This window comes from Oncorhynchus tshawytscha, linkage group LG25 (assembly GCF_018296145.1).
Source record: "Oncorhynchus tshawytscha isolate Ot180627B linkage group LG25, Otsh_v2.0, whole genome shotgun sequence".
Taxonomy (NCBI): Eukaryota; Metazoa; Chordata; class Actinopteri; order Salmoniformes; family Salmonidae; genus Oncorhynchus; species Oncorhynchus tshawytscha.
In genome coordinates, this window is record NC_056453.1 from 10,742,413 (window position 1) to 10,762,898 (window position 20,486).

At 42.3% G+C, this 20,486-nt stretch overlaps 1 pseudogene; it reads left to right on the plus strand.

Moving 5' to 3' along the window:
• The first annotated feature begins 1,963 nt into the window (after positions 1 to 1,963).
• The window catches only part of LOC121840852, a 56,776-nt pseudogene continuing 38,253 nt past the window's right edge, over positions 1,964 to 20,486 (plus strand).

Consider the following 20,486-nt stretch of genomic DNA (forward strand, 5'->3'; position numbering starts at 1 on the left):
ACCACCATAGTCCCTGTGCCCAAGAACACCAAGGTCACCTGCCTAAATGACTACCGACCCGTAGCACTCACGTCTGTAGCCATGAAGTGCTTTGAAAGTCTGGTCATGGCTCACATCAACACCCTTATTCCAGAAACCCTAGACACACTGAACACCTTCCTCTGCAACTGGATCCTGGACTGCTTGATGGGATGCCCCCGGTGGTGAGGGTAGGCAACACAACCGCCACACTGACTCTCAACATGGGGTGGGGCCCTCAGAGGTGCGTGCTTAGTCCCCTCATGTACTTCCCGTTCACCCACGACTGTGGCCGTGCACGACTCCAACACCATCAAGTTTGCAGACGAGACGACGGTAGTAGGCCTGATCACCGATGAGACAGCCTATAGGGAGGAGGTCAGAGAACTCAATGTCAGCAAGACAAAGGAGCTGACTCTGGACTACAGGAAACAGAGGGCTGAGCATGCCCCCATTCACATCAACGGGCTGTAATGGAGAAGGTCGAGACCTTCAAGTTCCTGTGTCCACATCATTAAGGATCTATCATGGTCCGAACTAGCACTGTTACGGTGACTGTATTACCACCATACCAGTGGTCACGAGTCATGATGGCAGTCAAATTCCACGTGACCGTTTAGTCACCTTAATTGGGCTTCTCCAAGCTCAGATGCTGCTTAGGGTCATTAGTAGCCTACCAAAGTTGCTAACTGCCTCGTACTCAGCACTCTATTGTCCCTCTAATTACTCTGACATCAATGCAAATGTATTTGCAAATCAAATCAAAGACTTCATGAGAGCCCACGCGCTCACGTTGTGCATAATTTCTATAGGCTATCCAATTGGGTGAGACAGAGCGATGGCCTCTATTAAAAAGACGAGGATCCCATCAGCTTTCTATAGGCTAGGCTTACTATATTTATTTCTCAACTTTCCTAATATTAAGCACATTGCTTCTCTTTACAACATGAGTATAGCCTACCTGTCTGATATGAAAATGAACCACGGGAAAAGCATCCTCCATTTGCTATTTAAGTGCGTAGATTACATTTTTCACGCTGGCCCAGTTTCTAGACAGGTGCATGAAAATGATCCATTCCAAATCAAAACAAATTTCACACATATTTAGTATATGTAAAGACCAGATTAAATCAAGAATAGTGTGATGGGTGACAATATTATCACTTGACAATGATGCCCTGCATAAGGCAGGAAACGGCATATGCTTTTTTTGCAAGCTTAGGCCCATATGTCTATGTTTTGTATCAAAACTAAAGTGTCCAAATAACTTCTTAAAAAATGAAGCACATTAATCTGCTGTACAATGGGTGTAGAGCCTAACTGGCCTTCATAAGCAGTGCATGAGTTTCAAGTTTGGGGAAGATCATTTTCAACATAAAAACGCACCTTTATAATAAAGCATTACACGCATAATCACATTTACATTTACAATCACACTTTTGATAATGGTGTTTTCCTGCTAATGGAACATTTGTGCTTTAAGCCTACTGCCATGTTCACATTGCTGCACTTATAATGTGAATAAATAGCCTAATAGTTTATCGACATTTTAAGCTAAACGTTCTGATCTTTTGCGTCAGCCTCATTGCGTAACAGTGTTTTGATCCTAGTGGTTGTATTCATTTGGGACCTATCACATCCCACACCTGTCCCAGACTATGTTTGGAATATTTATTTCTCACACAGAATATAATAGGTCAACTTGTGTACTATGGGGGATAGTAGAGGGACATAGGCTAGTGCTTTAGCTGTTTGTTAGGCCTAATCATGTTGTTGGCTGACGAAAGTAAATGTGGACAGTTCTTCCAATATGCACCTCGGAATTGTGTTGTGCACCTCGGAATTGACATGCTCAGTTGCGTCCCTTACGTGTCTGTCTTCACTTGTAGTCTGTGAGAAAGACCCGATCACCTGATGGAGAGCCATGTGAATGGGATGCTTCGGCATGTGCAGCACTCAGGGAGCTGGGCACAACGCAGCACTCCGGGCCAAGGGCACAAAAGGCATGGATTACAGCCACACAAAGGGGATGCCGCCATGAATTCGAGGCATTATCAAAGTGCTTGTCAAATTGTGAATGGGGGACTGCTAGTGTGTACAGCCTTTGCAAAAAAGAAAGCAGAACTCATGCCTTTCAAGATACTTTTTTTTCACATCATCAACCTCGTCATGAAGCCTTACAACGTATTAAATCAGAAAAAATAAAATAACAAAATACAACTTTTACATTACCCTGCAGTTTACCAATAAAATGGGCTGAAGGTGAAGTAGACATACTTGGTATTCATATCACAAAATATATAAATAAGCTCTCCACAATGAATTTCAATAGAAAACTTGTAAAAATAGACAAGATCCTGCAAGAGGTAAATACCTGTCTATTTATGGAAAAATTGCCCTGATTAACTCCATAGTCATATCTCAGTTTACTCACTTACTTATGGAGCTGCCTACTCCTGATGATTCGTTTTTCAAATCATATGAGCAAATAATATTTCACTTTATCTGGGACGCTAAATCAGACAAAATAAAGCGTGATTATCTATATAATGAATATGAATTGGGTGGGTTGAGATTATTAAATATAAAAGCACTAAACCTCTCTCTAAAACCTTCACTTTTTCAAAAGTTTTACTTGAACACTAAATGAGAGACACTTCTCAAGTAGATTACTAAGAAAAGCTCATCCATTTTAAAAATAGTTTTTTTGTCTTTGTGCAGATTGCCATGTCTCAGTTTTCGATTAATTGAAAATTATACTTTTTTCAAAGTATCTCTCAAAGTATCTCTCTTTTTCAAACAAGCATTGCAGAGCTGGCTACAATTAAATTTTCATCCCCCTGAAAAGATACAACAAATATTATGGCTTAACTCAAATGTGCTGGTTGATAAAATACCTGTATTTATGGGAAAGATGTTTGAAAAGGGTATTTTGTTCTTAAATGATATTGTAAATCGGGAAATTTCAGAGTTATGTCTTTCACAACTGGAGTTATCAGAATTGTACAGGAAGGTCTGCTCAATGCAAGAGTACAACCAATTGATTACAGCATTACCCCAAAAATGGAGGAGGCAGGTGGCAGCAGGAGGAGGTAGGGTACTGGTCTGTCTGCCCAATATAAAGGATCAAAACTGGCTGAGGAATAAAAATAGCATAAATAGGAAAGTATACCAGTTTCATTTGAGGAACAGGATGTTGACAACTGTGCCATAGAGATTGCAAAATAGTTGGGCAAAGATTTTTGATGTACCGATTCCATGGTACAGGGTGTATGAGTTGATATATAAAACAACGCAGGTTTCAAGACTTCTTCTTGCTTTTCAATTAAAATTATTACATAAAATTCTTGCCACCAACAAAATGTTGAATATTTGGGGCATAAAATCATCTAAGCTTTGCAGATTTTGTAGTGACAATATAGAATCAATAGACCTTTTATTTTGGTATTGCCCTCTGGTAGCCTGTTTCTGGTCTCAGGTTCAGGAATGGCTGAAAATGCATAACATTGATCTAAAATTTACCCTAGAAATTGTACATTAAACATCGCAGCATAGTTGAAAGATATATGTTGCATCGAAATCCGAAGAGGGTGGCCAGCAGAGATAGGTGGGATGGGCTGAGGGAAGCTGAGGGTTGGGATGTGGAATTGGAGACAAATGGGAGGGGAGTGGCTGGGCGGGGGGGTAGAATGATGGTCAAAGATAAAAGTATTAAAAATAAAGTCAAAATTAAACATAATAAAAAGTAAGTTTGAATGACACTGAGGGGCAGTGTTTTTACAGCTAATGTCGGTTTGGCTGAGGCTGATGCCGTGCAGGTGTTTGTACACATGCATATACACACACTCTCATTCAAATACACACATACATGGACACACACACAAATGTAAATAGTGCCAGACATGTACTCAAACATATAGAGTTGACCTTGCTGTTATAATTTTAGTTGTCCTTGATGTCCTTTGTTTTTTGCATCGTTGTTTTCTGTTTTTCTTTGTCTTTTTCTTTTTTCTCTTCAGTTCTTTTTTTTTTGGTTGTTGGTGCATTGAGGGGGTTCTTGGGGGTGGGGAATGGAATTAATGTATTATTATTCTATTTAAAAAAAAATGTACATCTTGGGGGGGACTGTGGGAGGGGTCTCGGACGGTTGAGGGGCAGCTTTTGGGGAACTGTGGGGGGGATTCTGGGAGGGTTCGGGTCCCCATTTTTGTCCTTGGGGGAGATCTGTAGACATGCCCTTGAGCAGGGCATTGACCCTGGATACATCTCTGTTTCGCTCTTAATGGGAGTTTGTTGGATGACTGGTGTGGTGTAGTTGTTGAGCGGCTTCACTACAAGTATATTGTATGTTTTGGATTCAATTAAAAAAAAAAAATCTGAACATACATTTGTAGAACAACTGAAGTTACATACACTACCATTCAAAAGTTTGGGGTCACTTAGGAATGTCCTTGTTTTTGAAAGAAAAGCAAATTTTTTTGTCCATTAAAATAACATCAAATTGATCAGAAATACAGCGTAGACATTGTTAATGTGGTAAATGACTATTGTAGCAGGAAACGGCTGATTTTTGATGGAATATCTAAATAGGCGTTACAGAGGCCCATTATCAGCAACCATCACACCTGTGTTCCAATGGCACGTTGTGTTAGCTAATCCAAGGTTATAATTTTTAAATGCTAATTGATCATTAGAAAACCGTTTTGCAATTATGTTAGCACAGCTGAAAACTGTTGTCCTGATTAAAGAAGCAATAAAACTGTCATTCTTTAGACTAGTTGAGTATCTGGAGCATCAGCATTTGTGGGTTTGATTACAGGCTTAAAATGGCCGGAAACAAAGTTCTTTCTTTTGAAACTCGTCAGTCTATTCTTGTTCTGAGAAACTCAATTAAGCATGTAGGAAGAGTACCTATTTCTTTGTTAACTGCTCAACACTGAATAGCCGCATGTGCGGACTCTCTCAAATTGTTTGGAGAAAATATTTGTTCTATTTTATTCGCTTTCAATTGTATTCATACTTTAAAATAATGCCACGGAATTTTAAGCAAATCTTGTCTGGCAAATTTAGTCTGCTAAATGAACTAGCGTAGCCCACAGCCCGTTGGATAGCCAGATCAGGGCCTAACATAAGGACAACTCAAAGTATGCTATTCTGTTCTTCTGAAAGACTACATTGTTTCTTTAGACCTGTCTAAAATAAATAATGGATTTATTGTGAAGGTGTAGCATATATAACATGGATTTACTAGACTTTTTAAAATGTAGATGTTCAAAAGGTCTGCATCAGTGGCTTGTAGGCTGTGTGGAAGTCAGGAGATGCTAAATGTGTTTGTCAATTAACGTCAATTACCGTGAGATGACAGTTATTTGCTTGACAATCACCGGCTGACAAAATTTTGTGACTGCCACAGCCCTATATATGATATACATTTGACATGCTTTTGGTGATGGGCTTACATAGTTTAACGTGGCTCAGTGCAGCTACTGCGACAATTTCAGGAATGTAACAGGCTGTTACTCTAATTTCTGGTAAACTCAATATAACGAGTCTCAAACATTAGGAAAATGTCTCAGGAAAATGTCAAAAATTTCAGCTGTTTCAAAAACATTTCTATGCTATTACCCTTTATACTGTAGGAGTGTTGGCTCACGAGACAATTCTGTTTACACTGCCCATCTTCAAGGTGGGCAAGTTTACGTGTGTAACTGAAGATATTTCTACAAAAAGTGTAGTAAGTGTGAAGAGGCTCTTAGTTAGGAGGGGTGAACAGGCTGGATTTAGCTGAAGGGAGAAGGTACATCTTCCACTAGAGCACTCTGCTGCTTTCACATTAGGCCAGTCTGTGGAATTAGACTTTTATACATGTGTGCATCCTCATACGCGGTGTCACATGCGCACCAGTCATATACACTATATATACAAAAGTATCTGGACACCCCTTCAAATTAGTGGATTCGGTTATTTCAGCCACACCTGTTGCTGACAGGTGTATAAAATCGAGCACACAGCCATGCAATCTCCTGAGACAAACATTGGCAGTAGAATGGCCTTACTGAAGAGCTTAATGAGTTTCAACGTGTCACCGTCATAGAATGCCACCTTTCCAACAAGTCAGTTCGTAAAATCTCTGCCCTGCTAGAGCTGGCCCGTCACCTATAAGTGCTGTTATTGTGAAGTGGAAACGTCTAGGAGCAACAACGACTCAGCCGTGAAGTGGTAGGCCACACAGGTTCACAGAACGGGACCGCCGAATGCTGAAGCATAGCGCATAAAAATCATCTCTCCTCAGTTGCAACCCTCACTACAGAGTTCCAAACTGCCTCTGGAAGCAATGTCAGCACAATAACTGTTTTTTTCGGGAGCTTCTTGAAACGGGTTTCCATGGCCGAGCAGCCTCACACAAGCCTAAGCTCAACATGTGCAATGCCAAGTGTCGGCTGGAGTGGTGTAAAGCCCGCCGCCATTGGACTCTGGAGCAGGGGAAACGCGTTCCCTGGAGTGATGAATCACTCTTTACCATTGGCAGTCTGACGGACGAATCTGGATTTGGCGGATGCCAGGAGATCCCTACCAGCCCCAATGCATAAAGCCAACTGTTAAGTTTGGAGGAGGAATAATGGTCTGGGGCTGTTTTTCATGGTTCGGGTCTAGTCCCCGTAGATCCAGTGAAGGGAAATCTTAACGCAACAGCATACAATGGCATTCTAGACGATTCTGCGCTTCCAACTTTTGGGCAAACGTTTGGAAGGCCTCTTCCTGTTTCAGCATGACAATGCCCCGTGCGCAAAGCGAGGTCCATACAGAAATGGTTTGTGATTGGTGTGGAAGAATTTTACTGGCCTGCACAGAGCCCTGACCTCAACCCCATCTAACAACTTTGGGATGAATTGGAATGCCGACGTGTGACTGAATGGAAGTAAGTCCCTGCAGCAATGTTCCAACATCGAGTGGAAAGCCTTCCCAGGAGAGTGGAGGCTGTTATAGCAGCAAAGGAGCGACCAACTCCATATTAATGCCAATGATTTTGGAATGAGATTTTCGAGCAGGTGTCCACATACTTTTGGTCACGTGTGTGTGCGTGTGCGTGTGTGTGTGTGTGTGTACAGTGAATTCGGCTGTCATGCCACTGCCGTTATTCACAACATTGGTGCTTCTACACCTGCATTGCTTGCTGTTTGGGGTTTTAGGCTGGGTTTCTATACAGCGCTTTGAGATATCAGCTGATGTAAGAAGGGCTTTATAAATACACTTGATTTGATTTTGATTTGATGTTGCAATACGAGAGTGCATCCAGTTTCCTATGAAATGACTCCCTTTAAACAAGCAAAACAGATCAGCTCGCTTAAGACATTTTTATTGATTAACAGACATATCGCATTGGCCCAACTCTCTATGTACACTAAGTGTACAAAACATTAGGAACACCTGCTCTTTCCATGACATAGATTGACCTGGTTAAAACTATGATCCCTTATTGAAGTGCCTTTGAACGGGGTATGGTAGTAGGTACCAGGCGCACTGGTTTGAGTGTGTCAAGAACTGCAACACTCTTGGGTTTTTCACACTCTACAGTTTCCCGTGGGTATCAAGAATGGTCCAGCCAAAGGACATCCAGCCAACTTGGCACAACTGTGGGTGGCATTGGAGTCAACATGGGCTAGCATACCCTTGGAACGCTTTTATCACCTTGTAGAGTCCATGCCCCAACAAATGGAGGCTGTTCTGAAGGGGGTACAACTCAATATTAGGAATGTATTCCTAATGTTTTGCACATTCTCTGATGTGCACCACCTCTGAACCTTTTCACTTTACATTTATGAACAAGCCTGCTGTGTATGCCACTCAAGACATACACACACACACACACACACACACACACACACACACACACACACACACACACACGCTTCTTCTACACATAGCCAGAGGAGGTTCTGGGTTCATCACTGCAGAATTAAGCAATAAGTCCCGAGGGGGGTGTGATATTATATGGCCTATATATCACAAACCCCTGAGGTGCCTTATTGCTATTATAAACTGGTTACGAAAGTAAAAGTAAAACTAATTGTTTTGTCATACCTGTGTTATACGGTCTGAAAAACCACAGCTTTCAGCATTCAGGGCTCGAACCACCCAAATTATAATGACTGATAGAGATCGTTCCAGAACAGTGATTTTTTGCATATTCAGCAGGTTAACTAACCCTATGTCACTTCTCCCATTACAGCTGGCCATATTTGGTTATTTAAAGCATCCTCGCCTGCTCTCATTGCTTTAACTGTAAACAAAGCTTCAGAACTGTGAGGTCAGCTCAGACGTCGTTGTTTTTTTTTAATGCAAAAACGTAATTAGCATTTTTTGTTTCCCCTTTTAACTCTCCCCTTTTTCACTACTTCATCACAGACGTCGTAACTGAGTAACTTTCCGAACGTACCAATGCCTTATTTCACTTGCTGAGAAATGTGTTCACATTTTTACCTTTGCCACCTGTCCTTTAGCAATACCATCTGTCCTTTAGCAATACCACCTGTCCTTTAGCAATACCACCTGTCCTTTAGCAATACCATCTGTCCTTTAGCAATACCACCTGTCCTTTAGCAATACCATCTGTCCTTTAGCAATACCATCTGTCCTTTAGCAATACCACCTGTCCTTTAGCAATACCACCTGTCCTTTAGCAATACCATCTGTCCTTTAGCAATACCACCTGTCCTTTAGCAATACCATCTGTCCTTTAGCAATACCATCTGTCCTTTAGCAATACCATCTGTCCTTTAGCAATACCATCTGTCCTTTAGCAATACCATCTGTCCTTTAGCAATACCATCTGTCCTTTAGCAATACCATCTGTCCTTTTCTCTCATATCCCATTTCTTCATCTCTCATACCCCTTAGTCATCTCATCCCATATCTTGGTCAATCACATTCTCCTTCCACACTATATTCCCCCCACATCTGCTTGACCACTAGTCATTCCCCTGTTGTTTTTCTGTAATCCCTCTCTCCTGTACTCTCTCCCTGTTGTTCTTTCTCTGACTGTTCTCTCTCTTCCCTCTCTCCTTCTTTGTCTTCCCTCCCAGGTTGGGAGAGTCAGTTGTTGGAGACACGCTTCCTGGGGATATGCCTGTGTGGTGTCTGTCCCTGCCCCCTCGCTCATCTCCATCTGGACCTTCCGCTGGCTCATCGTCCGCATAATTCTGGGCGCCGGGATTGATACACACACACACACACACACACACACACACACACACACACACACACACACACACACACACACACACACACACACACACACACACACACACACACACACACACACACACACACACACACACACACACACAATCACAGGCAAACAGGAAGACTCACACAGGGACAGACTCATACGCACACATGTACACATCTATTACACTGACACACATATCGCCAGTCCTTCACATTTGTAAGGGCAAAGTGAGGCAAATGGACACTCGCCCGAATTCACCTCAAAGTCTGTGGAAAAACACAGAATTTCTAGTGATTTGTCATTCACTGTGTTTATATTAAAAGTGTACTGGGCTATGGATAAAAACATCACCCCTTAGAAAAAATGACATGGATTGTAAATGCAAATATGGAACCAGTCAGGCAACTTTTGTGACTCTCTTATGGTTTCCATAGTGGAGAGATGGAACACCGAACCCAGACTAACCCAGCACAGTTGTCTGCCAGAGCTTGGGGGTTGAAACTTGCCACAATGCTCAGTGTTTTTTCAATTAGGCCCATAAAGAGGACAGAGCAACGAGGGGACTATATGTTCATTCAGCTAACCTCAGTTTCAAGAGTATGATTGACTTGAAACGCTTACTTGAACTAATTTCCACTAGACACAAAGTTATTACAACACATTTATTAAAAACAAAGCACTTTAGGTCCCCTTAGACACAGCTGAGGCCTAGCCAATAAACAGCCTATTAATTGTGGGATAATCAATTTTATTGTGGTTGGGGTAGGATACAAATGTTTTTTTAAATATAATTGAAACCATATAGGTTTGATCTTTAGATGACAAAGCTTAAACCTTTTTGGAAATGATAGACAAAGTCTGAAGTTCCTTAGATTGACACTGGCAGTGTAAATACAGTGTAGTACAGTTCAAAGCCCATGCTACAGTCACTCAGTGTTGGTTCTGTAAGTGTTGGTTAGACTAGGTCAGGGTAATCTATCCCTTGGTTGACCTCTGTTAGACTGCTGTTGAGAACCCTTAAGTGAAGTGGGTGTAACCAGTAACATTCAAAGGAACCCTAAGTAAGAAACTCGATCCAGAGCGGTTTCATGTTTGGATTTCAAACGTGTCAGATCATAACCCAGTTCATTGATTTGGATTTGTCTTATTTCTCAATGTCTAATATCTTATCTAATATCTTATCCAAACTGCTCCGTATGCTATCAAATTATTTCGAATTGAATAATTGTGCTATTGAGGACATAACAAAAATATATTTGATCATTTCCTTCAGCAGATTCATCTAAACAGATTCTACATTTTTTCATGACTTTAGAAATAAGGCCCTCCCTCACATGCTGAAAATATCCCTCCTGGCAACACACTACTTTCTCTTTCCCTGTTCCTTAATGGTTCCACTTTTGCCTTCTCGTCCTAAGCTAAGTTTGTGCGTGCGTAAGCATCTCCTTCAATTTGCTATCCAGGCTGTTAGCATCAGAGTTTAAGTCCAGGCGGTTAGCTAAGTGGGGTTAATGGGATCAACCGCACAGGGCAGTGTCTGTTTAAGCTGTGAAATATAATCATAGTAATCATGGTTCCAGTGGGCCGGTGTGGGGCCCAATGACTGGGTGTGATATAGTTTGGACCTGGCCAGTTAACTAGCTGTCTCACAGCCACACCATGACGTGTCACATCTCACACTCTTGCAGGAAGAGCGGTAGGAAGAGTGCACCAGGCAATGATGGAGAGCATTTGCACATAAATGATCTTCAGCCAACAGAATTCAGTCTTACATTGTTCCTCTCTGTAGCTTGTTTCTGCATTATATTGTGCATCTCCCCTCAGGCTCATGTTGATTTGAAAAAGTCCAGTAAAGTTCATGTCTGGTTGGACCGTGACATTCTACTTAGGGGTGATTAGAGACAGCAGTGGGGTCAAACTGTGGACCCCAGTTCCTACCTTTGAACATAAAAATGGATTTGATCAAACAAAACTATGCTACATTTTATCTCTTGGGCCCTCAGGATGAGAAATCAGAGCAAGATTACTGAATGTAAGAACATTATTTACCTTGAGGTGAATGTGTCAAACCAGTTGCTGTGATAAAAGTTTTTTGTTAACGTGCACTCTCCTCAAGCAATAGCATGGAATTATTTTCACTGTAATAACTACTGTTAATTGGACACTGCAGTTAGATTAACAATAATTTATGCTGTCTGCCCATATAAGACATGTCTATGTCCCAGAAAGTTGGCTGTTGTATACAGTCATTCTAGTCACATTAGCGCAAGATAGCAACAACCATCCCAGTTTCGGGACACCCATCCCGTAGAGGTTTTAAGTGGAATTAAACACAAAACTCTGTCAAAGTGGAAGAAAAAAGCTAACTTTTTAAAAATGAATGCTAAATAAAATACTAATACTAATATAATACTAATACTAATATATTTTGATTCAACCGCCTGAGTCAATACATGAAAATCACTTTTGGCAGCCATTACAGCTGTGAGTCTTTCTGGGTAACTCTACTAAGAGTTTTGCAAACCTGGATTGTACAATACAGCATTTGCCCATTTTATTATTAAAAACATTCTTCAATCTCTGTCAAGTTGGTGGTTGATCATTGCTAAACAGACATTTTCAAGTCTTGCCACAGATTTTCAAGACAATTTAAGTAAAAACTGTAACTAAGCCACTGGAATATTCAATATCGGTAATCAATATTGGTCCCTGAGCAGTTTCCTTCCTCTCCATCATATAAATTAGGAAGGATGTCTTTATCTTTGTAATGACTGGGTGTATTGATACACCATCCAAAGTGTAATTAATAACTTCACCATGCTCAAAGGGATATTCAATGTCTGCTTTTTATTTTTAACCATCTACCCTTCTTTGCGAGGCATTGGAAAACCTCCCTGGACTTGGTCATTGAATCTGTGCTTGAAATTCACTGCTCGACTGAGGGACCTTACAGATACTGTAAGTGTGGGGTACAGAAGATGGGTAGTTATTTAAAAAATCATGTTAACCACCATAATAGCACAGTGAGTTCATGCAACTTATCTTACTTGTTAAGCATTTTTTTTTTACTCCTTTAGTTATTTAGGCTTTCCGTTTTTATTAATTTGTAAACATTTCTAAAAACATAATTACACTTTGACATTATGGGGTATTGTCACGCCCTGACCTTAGTATTCTTAGTATTCTTTGTTTTCTTTATTATTTTGGTTAGGTCAGGGTGTGACATGGGTGATGTATGTGTTTTTGTACTGTCTAGGGTTTTTGTATGTTTAGGGGGTGGTAACTAGTCTTGGTGTTTTGTATGTCTATGGTTGCCTAGATTGGTTCTCAATTAGAGGCAGCTGTTTATCGTTGCTTCTGATTGGGAACCAATTTTAGGTAGCCCTATTCCTTGGTTAATTCGTGGGTCATTGTATGTATTATGTATGTATTAGTTGCTTGTGTCTGCACTTATATTATATAGCGTCACGTTCGGTTTATTGTTTTGTAAGTTTGTTTAGTGTTTCTTCGTCTTCATTAAATAAGTATGTATTCATCTTACGCTGCGCCTTAGTCTCCTCCATACATCGAACGTGACAGACTAACCCACCATAAAAGGACCAAGCAGTGTGAAAAAGAGGAGTGGACATCGTGGACCTGGGAGGAGGTAATGGCAGGGGACAAGACCCTGCCATGGAAGCAGGTGGAGAGAGCACAGGAGGAACGGCGACGATATATGAAGACACGACTAGCACGGAAGCCCGAATTGCAGCCCCAATATTTTTTGGGGGGGGGGGTGGCACACGAGGAGATTGGCTGAGTCAGGTAGGAGACCTGAGCCAACTCCTCGTGCTTACCGTGGGGAGCGTGTTACTGGTCAGCCACCGTTATGCAGTGGAACGCAAGGTGTCTCCAGTGCACATTTCTAGCCCGGTGCGCTCTATTCCAGCTCCTCGCATTGGCTGGGCTAGAATGGGCATCCAGCCAGGAAGGAGGGTGCCGGCTCAGCGCTCCTGGTCTCCAGTATACCTCCATGGACCAGGATATCCTGCGCCGGCTCTGCGTACTGTGAGTCTGTACAGCCCTGTGCATCCTGTGCCAGCGCCCTGCATTTGCAGGGCAAGTATAACAATCCAGCCAGGACGGGTTGTGTCAGCTTTACACTCCAGACCTCCAGTACGCCTACACAACCCAATACGTCTTGTGCCTGCTCTCCGCACTCGCCCTGAGGTGCGTGTCCCCAGCCCAGTACCACCAGTGCCAACACCACGCACCAGGCTTCCTGTGCGTCTCCAGAGCCCTGTACGCCCTGTTCCTCCTCCCTGCACTCGCCCTGAGGTGCGTGTCCTCAGCCCGGTACCACCAATGCCGATACCACGCACCAGGCCTCCAGTGCGTCTCCAGGGTCCAGGACTCCCTGTTCCTGCTCCTCGCACTCGCCCTGAGGTGCGTGTCCCCAGCCCGGTACCACCAGTCCCGGCACCATGCACCAAGGCTATAGTGCGCCTCGGCAGTCTAGTATGCCCTGTTCCTCCTCCACGCACTTGCCATGAGGTGCGCGTCCCCAGCCCGGTACCACCAGTGCCGGCACCACACACCAGGCCTACAGTGCGTCTCGCCAGTCCAGAGCGTCCAGCGACAGTACCCAGACCAGAGCGTCCGGCGACAGTCTACAGACCGTAACCTCCTACGACGGACCGCAGACCGTAACCTCCTACGACGGGCCGCAGACCGGAGCCCCCTACGACGGGCCGCAGACCGGAACCTCCTACGACGGGCCGCAGACCGGAACCTCCTACGACGGTCCGCAGTCCGGAACCTACCACGACGGGTCGCAGTCCGGAACCTGCCACGACGGGTCGCAGTCCGGAACCTGCCACGACGGGTCGCAGTTCGGATCTGCCAGAGTCTCCCTCCAGTCCGGATCTGCCAGAGTCTCCCTCCAGTCCGGATCCGCCAGAGTCTCCCTCCAGTCCGGATCCGCCAGAGTCTCCCTCCAGTCCGGGATCCGCCAGAGTCTCCGGATCCGCCAGAGTCTCCCTCCAGTCCGGATCCGCCAGAGTCTCCCTCCAGTCCGGATCCGCCAGTCTCCCTCCAGTCCGGATCCGCCAGAGTCTCCCTCCAGTCCGGATCCGCCAGAGTCTCCCTCCAGTCCGGATCTGCCAGAGTCTCCCTCCAGTCCGGATCCGCCAGAGTCTCCCTCCAATCCAGAGGCGTCACTCACTCCAGACTCGACCATCAGTCCAGTGGCGTCCTCGAGTCCGTGGTCGGCGGTGAGGGTTCCAGCTCCAGAGACATTGAGTAAGTGTGACGAGTCAGAAGTGGCGCGGGGTCCACATCCCGAGCCAGAACCGCCACCTCAGAGTTACGCCCAGCCAGACCCTCCCACATAGGCTTAGGTGTGCGGCCGGGAGTCCGCACCTATGTGTTTTTGTACTGTCTAGGGTTTTTTGTATGTTTATGGGGTGGGCAATAGTCTAGGTGTTTTGTATGTCTATGGTTGCCTAGATTGGTTCTCAATTAGAGGCAGCTGTTTATCGTTGTCTCTGATTGGGAACCATATTTAGGCAGCCATATTCCTTGGGTAATTCATGGGTCATTGTCTATGTATTAGTTGCTTGTGTCTGCACTTATATTATATAGCGTCACGTTCGGTTTATTGTTTTGTAAGTTTGTTTAGTGTTTCTTCGTCTTCATTAAAGAAGTATGTATTCATCTTACGCTGCGCCTTGGTCTCCTCCATACATCGAACGTGACAGGTATTGTGTTTAGATCAGTGACACAATCTCAATTTAATCCATTTTAAATTCAAACTGTAACACAACACAATGTGGAAAGTCAAGGTTGTGAATACTTTCTCACTGCACTGTACATGTGAAGTATTGAATTGGCCAAATGTATTGAATACAATTGAAATACATTCCAACGTATATTGCGTAATGTATGTCAAATGTATATCACAATTTACAGTGCAATTGTAAAGTATTCAGACTCCTTGACTTTTTCCACATTTTGTTACATTAAAGCCTTATTCTAAAAATGATAAATGAAAACAATTTCCTCATCAATCTACACACAACACCCCATAATGACATAGCAAAACAGGTTTTAGAAATTTTTGCAAATGTATTAAATATTAAAAAAACATAAATAATATGTTTACATAAGTATTCAGACCCCTTACTCTGTACTTTGTTGAAGCACCTTTGGCAGTGATTACAGATTTGATTCTTCATGGGTATGAATCTACAAGCTTGACACACCTGTATTTGGGGAGTTTCTCCCATTCTTCTCTGCAGATCCCCTCAAGCTGTGTCAGGTTGGATGAGGAGTGACGCTGCACAGTTATTTTAGGTCTCTCGATCGGGTTCAAGTCTGGGCTCTGGCTGGGCCAATCAGAAACTTGTCCCGAAGTCACTGATGCTCTGTCTTAGCTGTGTGCTTAGGGTCAATGTCTTTTTGGAAGGTGAACCGTCGCCCCAGTCTGAGGTCCTGAGTGCTCTGGAGCAGGTTTTCATCAAGAACCTCTCTGTACATTGCTCCATCCATCTGTCCCTCGATCCTGACTAGTCTCCCAGGCCCTGCCGCTGAACAACATCCCCACAGCATGATGCTGCCACCACCATGCTTCACCGTAGGGATGGTGCCAGGTTTCCTCCAGACATGATGCTTGGCATTCAGGCCAAAGAGTTTAATCTTGGTTTCATCAAATCAAATGTTATTTGTCACAAGCCATTAACCAACAATGCAGTTCAATAAATAGAGTTAAGAAAATATTTACTAAATAATCTAAAGTAAAAAATAAAATGAAAAGTAACACGATAAAATAACAATAACGAGGCTATATTAAGGGGGTGCCGGTACCACGTCACTGTGTGGGTGTTTAGGTTAGTCGAGGTCATTTGTACATGTAGGGGTAAAGTCACTATGCATAGATAATAAATAGAGAGTTGTCAATGTAAATAGTCCGGGTGGCCATTTGATTAATTGTTCAGCAGTCGTATGGCTTGGGGGTAGAAGCTGTTAAGGAGTCTTTTGGACCTAGACTTGGCACTCCGGTACTGATTGCCATGCGGTAGCAGAGAACAGTCTATGACTTGGGTGACTGGAGTCCTTGACAATTTTTTTGGGCCTCTTTCTGACACCGCCTAGTATATAGGTCCTGGATGTCAGGAAGCTTGGCCTCCGTGATGTACTGTGCCTTACGTACTACCCTCTGTAGCGCCTTATGGTTGGATGCCGAGTAGTTGATGTACCAGGCAGTGATACAACCGGTCAGGATGCTCTCGATGGTGCAGTCGTAGAACTTTTTGAGGATCTGGGGACCCATGCCAAATCTTTTCAGTATACTGAGGGGGAAAAGGGGTTGTCGTACCCTGTTCACGACTGTCTTAGTGTGTTTGGACCGTGATAGTTTGTTGGTGACATGCACACCAAGGAATTGAAACTCTCAACCCACTCCACTACAGCCTCGTCGATGTTAATGGGGACCTGTTCGGCTCTTCTTTTCCTATAGTCCTCGATCAGCTCCTTTGTCTTGGAGACAGGTTATTGTCCTGGCACCACACTCATCTCATCGTTGTCAGTGATTAGGCCTACCACTGTTGTGTCGTCAGCAAACTTAATGATGGCGTTGGAGTTGTGGGTGAACAGGGAGTACAGGAGGGGACAAAGCATGCCCCCCTGAGGGGCCCCCGTGTTGAGGATCAGCGTAGCAGATGTGCTGTTGCCTACCCTTACAACCTGGGGCCGGTCCGTCAGGAAGTCCAGGATCCAGAGGGAGGTGTTTAGTCCCAGGGTCATTAGCTTAGTGATGAGCTTTGTGGGCACTATGGTGTTGAACACTGAGCTGTAGTCAATGAACAGTGTTCTCACATAGGTGTTCCTTTTGTCCAGGTGGGAAAGGGCGGTGTGGAGTGCGATGGAGATTGAGTCATCATTTAGCTTGTCTGGTAGGCCCGTGTTACTGGGCAGCACGCGGCTGGGTTTCCCTTTTGTAGTCAGACCAGAGAATCTTGTTTATCATTGTACGAGTCCTTTCGGTTCCATTTGGAAAACTCCAAGAAGGTTGTCATGTGCCTTTTACTGATGAGTGGCTTTCGTCTGGCCACTCTATCATAAAGGCCTGATTGGTGGAGTGCGGCAGAGATGGTTGTCCTTCTGGAGGGTTATCCCATCTCCACAGAGGAACTCTGGAGGTCTGTCAGTGACCATCATGTTTTCGGTCACCTCCCTTCACCTCCGATTTCTTGGTACCCTTCCCCAGATCTGTGCCTTGACACAATCCTGTCTCGGAGCTCTACGGACAATTCCTTCGGCCTCGTGACTTGGTTTTTGCAATGATATGCACTGTCAATTGTGGGACCTTATATAGACAGGTGTGTGCCTTTCCAAATCATGTCCAATCACTTTGTAGAAACATTTGAAGGATGATCAATGGGATCAGGTTGCATCCAAGCTTAATTTCGAGTCTCATAGCAAAGAGTATGAAAACTTATGTAATTAAGTTATTTCTGTTTTTTATTTGTAAGAAATTTGCACAAAAAAATATGGGTATTGTGTGTAGCTTGATCAGATTTTTTATTTTTTAATACATTTTAGAATAAGGCTCTAGTAACAAAATGTGGAAAAAGTCAAGGGGTCTGAGTACTTTCCGAATACACTGTATGTTAAAACTGTATACATTACAAATTGTATTTAATGTATTTCGAAATACATTAAAGAATATAGTTTTGAATATATTTTGTGTATTTACCGATATGTTTTGCAAAATATAATTCAACATGCATGTAAATGTATTTTTAACTAATATATTTTTAAATTAAAGAGTAGGTAGCATAAACTTAACAATTGGATTTGCATTACTATATGCATCAAATGTTCCAAAGCAAGGTTAAACCTCACTTCTCAATTTTTCTAGTTATTACATGAAACCAATCAGAAAATGTTTTTGCCGAGTGTGACGTAATATGGATAACTGGGTAAGCCAGTAACTTCAAATGTGTAACTTTAAATTAAACCAATCATTTGTACTAGCTTCAATTGAATTTTCAGCCAACTTACAAGCAAATACTTTATGAATGTATTGTTAAAAATCAGCTTGCAAGGTTCCTAACCAACTAACCTGCTAACCTGCTAATGTTAACAGTAGCGTGCTAGTATAAAGCCAAGGTTGACAAACTCTGGTAGACTACACAAAGAACAAGTCATGCAGCCCCCATGTGTGGGGAATCTGATTGGTTGCTGATTGGTTGTTTACATCACACCTCCTCCTGAATGGTGGATTGTAGCTCACTGATGCCAACACTCGGACTGCATGGCTGGTGGCTAACATTAGTCATCTTGAGCTAGCTAATGCAGAGTTGATTATCCATATGATTTTGAGAAATGGTGCATTGAGTTTGTGGGTAGTTTAGAAGATATCCGGAAAATAAGTTTAAATATGTAAAAGACTCAACATAACTGTTTGTTGTAGGTAACCAGATCGTAGCTACACATAACCCACTGGGCATATAGGTTGAATCAATGTTTCAACTTAATTTGCCAACGTATTGTGATGTGAAATCTAGGGGGATAATATATTGGATTTGAAAAAAGTCAACTGTTTTGAGGGTGACATTTCAACCACAGGATTATTTCATTGTAACCAATTTTCAACAGCCAAACCTTGAAGAAAATATGTTTAATTTGTACCTTTGAAACAACATCATATCTTCAACGTTATAAAAACGTTCACTCAAAAAAACAATAGGCTAGGCAGCAAGTCCTATTGCAGAGTTGCTTTACAGCTATTCATTTGGTCTCCCATCCAGGGTTCTAACCAAGCCCAGCTTTTACATTCGTCACTGACTACTACCAATGTGCTATCATGAGAATGATTATTGAAAGACCTCTTTATAACTAAATATCTTCAATGTTAATAAATGTAACCATAATTTATAAGTCACATATCATCAACAACACTATTTAGGCCTATATAGTATTTGCAAAGTCGTCAACAGCAATTGTTCCAATTCAACCTGGGAACTAAAAATACACAATAAATATAGGCATTTGGTTTCAAGCTTTGTTTGATTTTTTTCGATCTCAACAAAAATCTAAGTTTAAGAATAAGACAAATTGAAGTGCATTTAAAGTTTTGATTGTATTCGATTTAGTGCTATTCATTAACTTTGATTTTTGGGTTAGATGGAGACGTGAATCTCAACATATAAATTATTAATTTGTAGACAAACTGGAACTGGTTGACAATTCAATACCACTTTTAATACAGTAAATGGCCTATTGACTTGTTGACAAGTTAACAAATAATGTTGGATTCACATCGCCAACTAAATCATCTGGCCCTTTTTTTTCAATTTTTGCCTGAAATGACATACCCAAATCTAACTTCCTGTAGCTCAGGCTCTGAAGCAAGGATACCGTATGCATATTCTTGGTAACATTTGAAAGGAAATGTGAAATTAATGTAGGAGAATATAACACAATAGATCTGGTAAAAGATAATACAAACAAAAAAACATCCGTTCTCTTGTATTTTTTTGTACCATCATCTTTGAAATACAAGAGAAAGGCCATCATGTATTATTCCAGCCCAGGTCCAGCAGTGTATGTGCAAAGTTTTAGACTGATCCAATGAACCATTGCATTTCTGTTCTAAAATGTGTATCAAGACTGCCCAAATATGCCAATTATTTTTATTAATTACTTTTTATGTTCAAAATTGTGCACTCTAATCAAACAATAACATGGTATTATTTCACTGTAATAGACACTGTAAATTGTACAGTGCAGTTAGATTAACAAGAATTTAAGCTATGTCCTGGGAAATGTTCTTGTTACTTACAACCTCGCATTAGCCTATGTTAGCTCGACCGTCCCTCAGAAGGGACACCGATCCCGAAGAAGTTTTAAATAGTAACACATCCATGGAAATGTTTTGAGGTTAGCCTACTATGACTATACATGTGTTCTGTAATCATAAAGTATGCATGTTCAAGATAGCATGCAAAGGTTTTGGGTTGTTAGAGCTCTTCATAGTTGCTGTAATCTGCTGGAGTCTAGAACAGCATTGATCACTTACACTATGTACTTTGAATGTAATCTCAAATGCAATCCAGGTCATTTAATTGTGCTATTAGATGAAGCACAGTGCTAACACTAAGTTTTAACTGAAAAATATCTGACATTGTTTGACCTTTGTTGTGCTTTTTTTTTTTGGGGGGTGTTCAACAAACTTCTGGCTGTCTTTCTGAGCTGG